Source organism: Heteronotia binoei, chromosome 3 (genome assembly GCF_032191835.1).
Source record: "Heteronotia binoei isolate CCM8104 ecotype False Entrance Well chromosome 3, APGP_CSIRO_Hbin_v1, whole genome shotgun sequence".
Taxonomy (NCBI): Eukaryota; Metazoa; Chordata; class Lepidosauria; order Squamata; family Gekkonidae; genus Heteronotia; species Heteronotia binoei.
Window position 1 is genome coordinate 117,613,353 of NC_083225.1, and position 7,964 is coordinate 117,621,316.

A 7,964-nucleotide genomic window follows, 5' to 3' on the forward strand; every position below is an offset into this window, starting at 1 on the left:
TCCAGGCCTACCGGGGGATTTGGGACCCCTAATTGTAATTTGTATTTGTTATATGTTGTGAGCCACCCTGAGCCTGCTTCGGCTCAGGGTTGGGAGGGAGAATATTTTATTGTTGTGGAAATGTCAGGGAGTTTACACAATACTTGTTCAAAACAGAAAGGGTTACAATTCAGCAGTTACAACAGCAAGAGTTTCAATTCAAGGATGTAAATTTCAAGGTAGTATTACCTCCATATCATACAGTGCCTTATAATTTCATATGAATGCTCAAGTAATATTCATCTAATTAAAAGCTACTCAACTGAAAATCCTATTTATCAGAAACAAATGTTTGTCCTATCTATACTATCAACAAACTATTCACATGAGTTGCTTGCAATAAACAGCAGAAAGTTGCACAATGACTGTCAATTAATGCAATTTGCTTTTCAAATAAACTCGGTCTCTATGTGCATAGCGTAAGTACTGTCCTGTGTATCCATTATATAAAGGTCAATTAACCTCCATTCCAGTTAATGTGTTTGTACTAAAATAAACCCAGCAGAAGACCCATTATTTTATTCTCTGCTGTTTGGTACACAAACAAAGTTAGATATGTTGACTTCCTTCAAAATCTTCCATATTTTAAGATTGTAAACAATTTTGAAAAAGGAGATGATTTTAAAACAAAATAAAACAAATGACTGGCACCTCTTGGGTATACTTTTATATTAAGGGCCATTATTATTCAGTACATACATCAGAAAAACAGGGATTGTGAAAGAATGAAGACACAATAGTCTAAGGCTGTGCCCCCACTACCTTTCTTGAAGTTGAAATCTTTGCTAATAATAGACTGGATCATAAACAGGTTTTATCTTTGGCCTTGGAATGTCAGCATTTATGGCAAAAGTCAATCAAGTGTTTACTTCCTCTGCTTAATCAGAAAGAATGCTTGCCATGTAATCGGCAGTTCTGGAAGCCCTTGTGTGGAATTATGTAAGCAGCACTAATTGAAAGGCCCATCAGTGGTTAAGAAATAATTGAAGCCAAAGCAATTGGTTGGAGTCAAAAGTATTGGCTTGTGGTGGTGGGGGAAAATACTTCTTCCCCAATAAAGGCAAGTGCTTGGAAAGAGTATTTGGTTTCCACACAGTGTCCTGATTACCTTCTGAGCTTAATATTTGCTTTCTTAGATCAGCAGCTCCAACACTAGGGTGACCATAATGTCTGAAGGCCAGCCAGGGACACCTGGGGGGGGGGGAAGGTAGGGGTGTGCGCGCGCGAAGCGCGTCCGCGCCGCCGGAAACAGGAAGTGACGTCACATCCGGTGATGTCATGCCACCACCGGAAGCAGGAAGTGACACCACTTCCTGTGACATCATTTCCCCGCGTCACCTGCCGGAAACGGGAAGTGACAACACTTCCTCTGACATCACTTCCCCCAAATGACATCATTCCCCCCAAATGCCACTGCCGGAAACAGGAAGTGACTTCACAGCACTTCCTGTGACGTCCCCAAAAATCCCCCAAATATCACCGCCGGAAACAATTTTGTTCTCAAATCCTGTATATACTTCATCAGTATATGGGATAAGGCACTTTCTCAACTGTGCTGCATAATGCAGCCTATTTATTTTGTCCTGTTTGCTCTGTTGGCTCTATCTGCGCCACCTTCATCACTTTCGGGGTGTGGATCCCCCAGTGGGGTGGTCTCCCGACTCCCTCCGCCGGCTGTTTCTGATAGCCCTGCGCCCCCTCTTTCATTTGATATGTGTCCCGTGCGGGTGCCACCCTCCCGCCGGGAGATGCCGCAAAATGAGCCCCCTTGAGGCTTATGGCGGCAGGGCTCGGGGGAAGCGAGCTAGACTGCTGTTCTTTTGAGGGGTTATAGAGTGTTTCGAGCCCGTCCCTGTGGCATTGGTCTCATCGTTGTGGGACCCAGGGGGCCGGCGCAGCAGCCCGCCGAAGCAGCCTGTCACTAATAACACAGGTCGAGATGCAGGACAGGAACCCGGAAGTGACCGACAGGCTGCTTCAGCAGGCCACTGCGCCGGCCCCCTGGGCCCTACAACGATGGGACCGATGCCACAGGGACGGGCTCGAAACACTCTATAACCCCTCAAAAGAACAGCAGTCTAGCTCGCTTCCCCCGAGCCCTGCCGCCATAAGCCTCAAGGGGGCTCATTTTGCGGCATCTCCCGGCGGGAGGGTGGCACCCGCACGGGACACATATCAAATGAAAGAGGGGGCGCAGGGCTATCAGAAACAGCCGGCGGAGGGAGTCGGGAGACCACCCCACTGGGGGATCCGCACCCCGAAAGTGATGAAGGTGGCGCAGATAGAGCCAACAGAGCAAACAGGACAAAATAAATAGGCTGCATTATGCAGCACAGTTGAGAAAGTGCCTTATCCCATATACTGATGAAGTAAATACAGGATCTGAGAACAAAATTGCACCAAAGAAACAAACACAAAGCTCCCTTACACTGAATCAGTGCTTGGGTCCACCAAAGTCAGTATTGTCCACTCCAGTCACAAACACAAAGCTCCCTTACACTGAATCAGTGCTTGGGTCCACCAAAGTCAGTATTGTCACATAAGAACATAAGAGAAGCCATGTTGGATCAGGCCAATGGCCCATCCAGTCCAACACTCTGCGTCACATAAGAACATAACAGAAGCCCTGTTGGATCAGGCCAGTGGCCCATCCAGTCCAACACTCTGCGTCACATAAGAACAGAACAGAAGCCCTGTTGGATCAGGCCAGTGGCCCATCCAGTCCAACACTCTGCGTCACATAAGAACATAAGAGAAGCCCTGTTGGATCAGGTCAGTAGCCCATCCAGTCCAACACTCTGCGTCACATAAGAACATAACAGAAGCCCTGTTGGATCAGGCCAGTGGCCCATCCAGTCCAACACTCTGCGTCACATAAGAACATAAGAGAAGCCCTGTTGGATCAGGCCAGTGGCCCATCCAGTCCAACACTCTGCGTCACATAAGAACATAACAGAAGCCCTGTTGGATCAGGCCAGTGGCCCCTCCAGTCCAACACTCTGTGTCACATAAAAATATAAGAGAAGCCCTGTTGCATCAGGCCAGTGGCCCCTCCAGTCCAACACTCTGTGTCACATAAGAACATAACAGAAGCCCTGTTGGATCAGGCCAGTGGCCCCTCCAGTCCAACACTCTGTGTCACATAAGAACATAAGGAGGGAGGGAAGGGAAGGGAAGGGAAGGGAAGGGAAGGGAAGGGAAGGGAAGGGAAGGGAAGGGAAGGGAAGGGAAGGGAGGGAGGGAGGGAGGAAGGAAGGAAGGAAGGAAGGAAGGAAGGAAGGAAGGAAGGAAGGAAGGAAGGAAGGAAGGAAGGAAGGAAGGAAGGAAGGAAGGAAGGAAGGAAGGAAGGAAGGAAGGGGGAGGGAGGGAGGGAAGGAAGGAAGGGGGGAGGGAGGGAGGGAAGGAAGGAAGGAAGGAAGGGGGGAGGGAGGAGGGAGGGAAGGAAGGAAGGGAAGAGAGTGAGGGAAGGAAGGGAGGGAAGGAAGGAAGGAAGAAAGGAAGGAAGGGAGGAGGGAGGGAAGGAAGGAAGGAAGGAAGGAAGGAAGGAAGGAAGGAAGGAAGGAAGGAAGGAAGGAAGGAAGGAAGGAAGGAAGGAAGGAAGGAAGGAAGGAAGGAAGGAAGGAAGGGGGGAGGGAAGAAAGGAAGGCCGCCCCCCGCCCCCCCCGCGCTTTCGGCCCCCTTACCTGATTCCAGGGCGGCGGAGAGTCCTGCGGGCCTGCGGCGGCGGCCTCGCAGCGAGGGAGGGAGGGAGCTGCCGGCGCTGGCCTCTGGAGGCCTCCAGGGACCAGCGCCGGCTGCTCCACGGCTTCCCCGCGGCCTCCGCTGGTCCCTGGAGGCCCTCCAGAGACTCTGGAGGGCCTCCAGGGACCAGCGGAGGCCGCGGGGAAGCCTTCGCTGGCCGGCGCTGGTCCCGGAAGGCCTTCCAGAGGCTCTGGAAGGCCTTCCGAGACCAGCGCCGGGTGCTCCGCGGCTTCCCCGCGGCCTCCGCTGGTCCCTGGAGGCCCTCCAGAGACTCTGGAGGGCCTCCAGGGACCAGCGGAGGCCGCGGGGAGGCCTTCGCTGGCCGGCGCTGGTCCCGGAAGGCCTTCCAGAGGCTCTGGAAGGCCTTCCGGGACCAGCGCCGGGTGCTCCGCGGCTTCCCCACGGCCTCCGCTGGTCCCTGGAGGCCATCCAGAGACTCTGGAGGGCCTCCAGGGACCAGCGGAGGCCGCGGGGAGGCCTTCGCTGGCCGGCGCTGGTCCCGGAAGGCCTTCCAGAGGCTCTGGAAGGCTTTCCGGGACCAGCGCCGGGTGCTCCGCGGCTTCCCCGCGGCCTCCGCTGGTCCCTGGAGGCCCTCCAGAGACTCTGGAGGGCCTCCAGGGACCAGCGGAGGCCGCGGGGAGGCCTTCGCTGGCCGGCGCTGGTCCCGGAAGGCCTTCCAGAGACTCTGGAGGGCCTCCAGGGACCAGCGGAGGCCGCGGGGAGGCCTTCGCTGGTCCCGGAAGGCTTTCCAGAGGCTCTGGAAGGCCTTCCGGGACCAGCGCCGGGTGCTCCGCGGCTTCCCCGTGGCCTCCGCTGGTCCCTGGAGGCCCTCCAGAGACTCTGGAGGGCCTCCAGGGACCAGTGGAGGCCGCGGGAAGGCCTCCGCCACCGCCGCCGGGCCCTGCGCACGGGCGGGGAAGGCGGTGAGTGAGGGAGGGAGCGTCCCTGCGCAGGCGCAGGGACGCTCCCTCCCTCACTCTCCGCCTTCCCCGCCGGCGCCCGCGGCCCACCGCCTCCGGGGCTGGCTAAACCGGGACCTTTAATGGTCCCGGTATAGGCAGCCTGGGAGCCGGGATTGGGTGGCCAGAAGCGGGAATGTCCCGGGAGACCGGGACGGTCTGGCCACCCTATAACACCTTTTTCTGCAGGGAAGTATGGAATATGGTGGTTGTTCTAGCTAGGGGAGAGGCTCTGACTGAATGGCTGAGTATCTGCTTGATATTCAGAAGGTCTCAGATTCAATCCACAGCAACTCCAGTTAAAGGATCTGGCAGTAGGTGATGGGAAAGACTTCTGAGACCCTGGAGAGCCGCTGTCAGTTTGAGTAGACAGTACTGAGCTTGATGGACCACTGGTCTGGTTCTGTAGAGGGCAGATTTGTGTGTGTTCAAAACCAAGCAACTGTAGGCCTTTTCAATATTTTGTGCAGCCTTCAGCCCAAGTACCAGCTGTCCTGGAAACCCACTTGCAATCTTTCTACTGAAGGTTTCAAAACACATCACCTGGAATAGCACAGTGTGAACAGAACAGTAGGAACACTGCTGTCAGTACATACAATAATTTTGAATACTTTAAAGTGAACAAAAGCCTTTTATTATAGAACCTGGCACACTTTCAGTAGGGATGTGCACCAGAAAACAATTTGGGTCTATTTGGATTCAGGGTTATTTGGGGTTAAAAGTATTCAGAATTACCATGTATCCCTGAATACCAGGTTCAGTTACACAAGCTGGTTTGGAAGATATTTGGGAATCCTGAATATACAGCTCCATTATACGCTATGAACCATTAAAGTCAATGGCAAAATCTCATCTGTAGTAATAATTCTCTTGTGAACATTCCATACACCTCAGAAACCACTGGCCCATCACAGCTCAGTCAGAGGCTCTGGCCTCCCATTGGCTAACTCCCCTTCTCCCGCCTACTCAGGCTCTGGAATGCTGAACAACCTGCCAGAAGAAGTCTTACCTCAGAGGCAGCCACATCTCTTAGCTCTTCTCTGTCAGCTTCAGAAAGGGCTGCAGAGCTCCTGTGGCATCACAAAAGGCTTTATCAACAGCCCACACAGAGGGCCTCCCAGCACACACAGCCTCAGAAGGCCACTGCAATGGCCAGGGAGCCTGGCACCGCCTCAGAGGGCATGGCTGTCCCACCTTTACTTTCACTCCCTCTCTCCCTCCTCCCCTCAGCCTCACCTCAAGATGGTTGCCTGAGAAGGAGATAGGGAAGCCTCACAGGGTTGTTCAGATCAAAGGGGGGAGAGAAATGAGGAGAATGAGGTCAGCTGTTTTGGTTCTCCCCCGCCCCCCCCCTCACACACACACACACACACACACTGTGAAGAAAGACTGTCCTTTTCCTTAGAGGCTGGGTTTAGACCGGGATGTTCCATTTTGGACCATTGTGTAGTATTGGACCATCTTATTACCAAATATTCCTCTAACAGCACCGCTGCCCCATACGCGGCCTTTATAGATTTATAGATAAATCTGCCTTTGACATGGTACAGAGGGACATACTGTGGGAAAAATTGAGAGGGATGGGAATCGATCAGAGGCTACTGGCATTGATAAAGGCATTATATAGGAACACCAAGATCAGGACAAGGATAAACCCGAAGGGACATCTCACGAAAGCTATCAAAGTAGGGAAGGGAGTTAAGCGAGGCTGCATCTTGGCCCCACTCTTGTTCAACCTCTTTATAAACGATCTGGGGGAACATCTAAGTGGTCCAGAGGTGCATGCTCCAAAGATTGCAGATAGGCATATCCCGCTTCTTGTCATGGGTGCTGGGGACCCTGCAGAGGAAGTTGAGCCTGCAGAAGAAACTGTGCCCCTGCCACCTGCACCAGTGCCCCTGCCTCCTGCTGGAGAAGATCCTAGCCCCCCTGCCTCGCCCTCTCGGGTGGCGCGTGTGCGTGACCGCCTCCGTCAGGACCTCAGGGATCGGAGGAGGGCGGCACGCTCACAAGCAAGATGCTCCCTGAGCCCTGAGTTTTGAGAGGATTCTGGCCCTTCTAAAAGCAAGGATGCTTGAGTTGCAACAGGATCCTGGCTGCCTCTCTGAGCCAGCAATTAGCCCAAATGGGCAACAGCCAGCAGAGGGCTATATAGCTGTAGGCTTTGGGAGGAGGCTTTGTGGAAGCAACTAGTCATCTCCCTGACGTTCTAGCATCCACTCCGGCTTGACTTTGGTTTCTGGACTCCCTGACTTTGGCTTGTGACTTCTGGACTCCCTTACCTCGGCTTCTGGACCTCGGACCTGCGATATTGTACAGTGATTTGGATTTGGCGCCTCGGACCCTCCTGCTTCCTGGCTACAGACCTCGGACTGCCCCTGACCCGGCCCCAGCCGTGACACTTCTGCTATATGCGGATGATGCAGTGCTGATCTCTAAGACCCCAATTGGGCTAAAGAGAGCAATGAAAATTCTAGCGCATTACTGTCAAGTTAACCAGGTTGAAATAAATTACTCAAAATCAAAAATTTTAGCCTTTGCAAAAAGACCTAAGGTATATAATTGGAAGATAAACGACAGGGCTATTGAACAGACATGCTGCTTTAAGTATTTAGGGGTAGTTTTTCAGGCCTCAGGGGCCAGGAAGGCACACGTGGACTACGTCACAACTAGTGCAGCAAAAAGCTCAGGAGCCATAGAGAAATTCTACTGGACCTCCGGGGGGCAGAACGTGGCGGCTGCAGTCAAGGTCTTTAAGGCCAAGGCCCTCGCCCAAATGTTATATGGGGCACCTTTGAGTATAACACCATATCAGCATCTCTGGCAGTTAGCGGAGAAAGTGCAATCTAAATTCCTTAGGCATATATTACAAGTCCCTCCATGTGCTCCCAACTCACTTATCAGAGTAGAAACGGGTATGGTTACAGTGAAAGCAAGATTGTGGATTGCTGCTGTTCTCTACTGGTACAAACTAATGATTCAGCCCACCAGTTTGGCGGGGCTGATAGTAAGAGATTCATTTGTTCCTCCGTGGATCAGAGAAACGGAGTTCAAGTTGGGCTATTATGGACTATCTAAACAATTTTTGTTCAATATGGAGCATAATCTGGTTAAACCCTTTCTTAAACAGAGGATCTTGGATGTTGAAAGACAGCATGATCTGAATCAGCTTAAAGGTTATTTACCAGGAATTGAGGAGTTACATAAAATAACACTGATGCCATA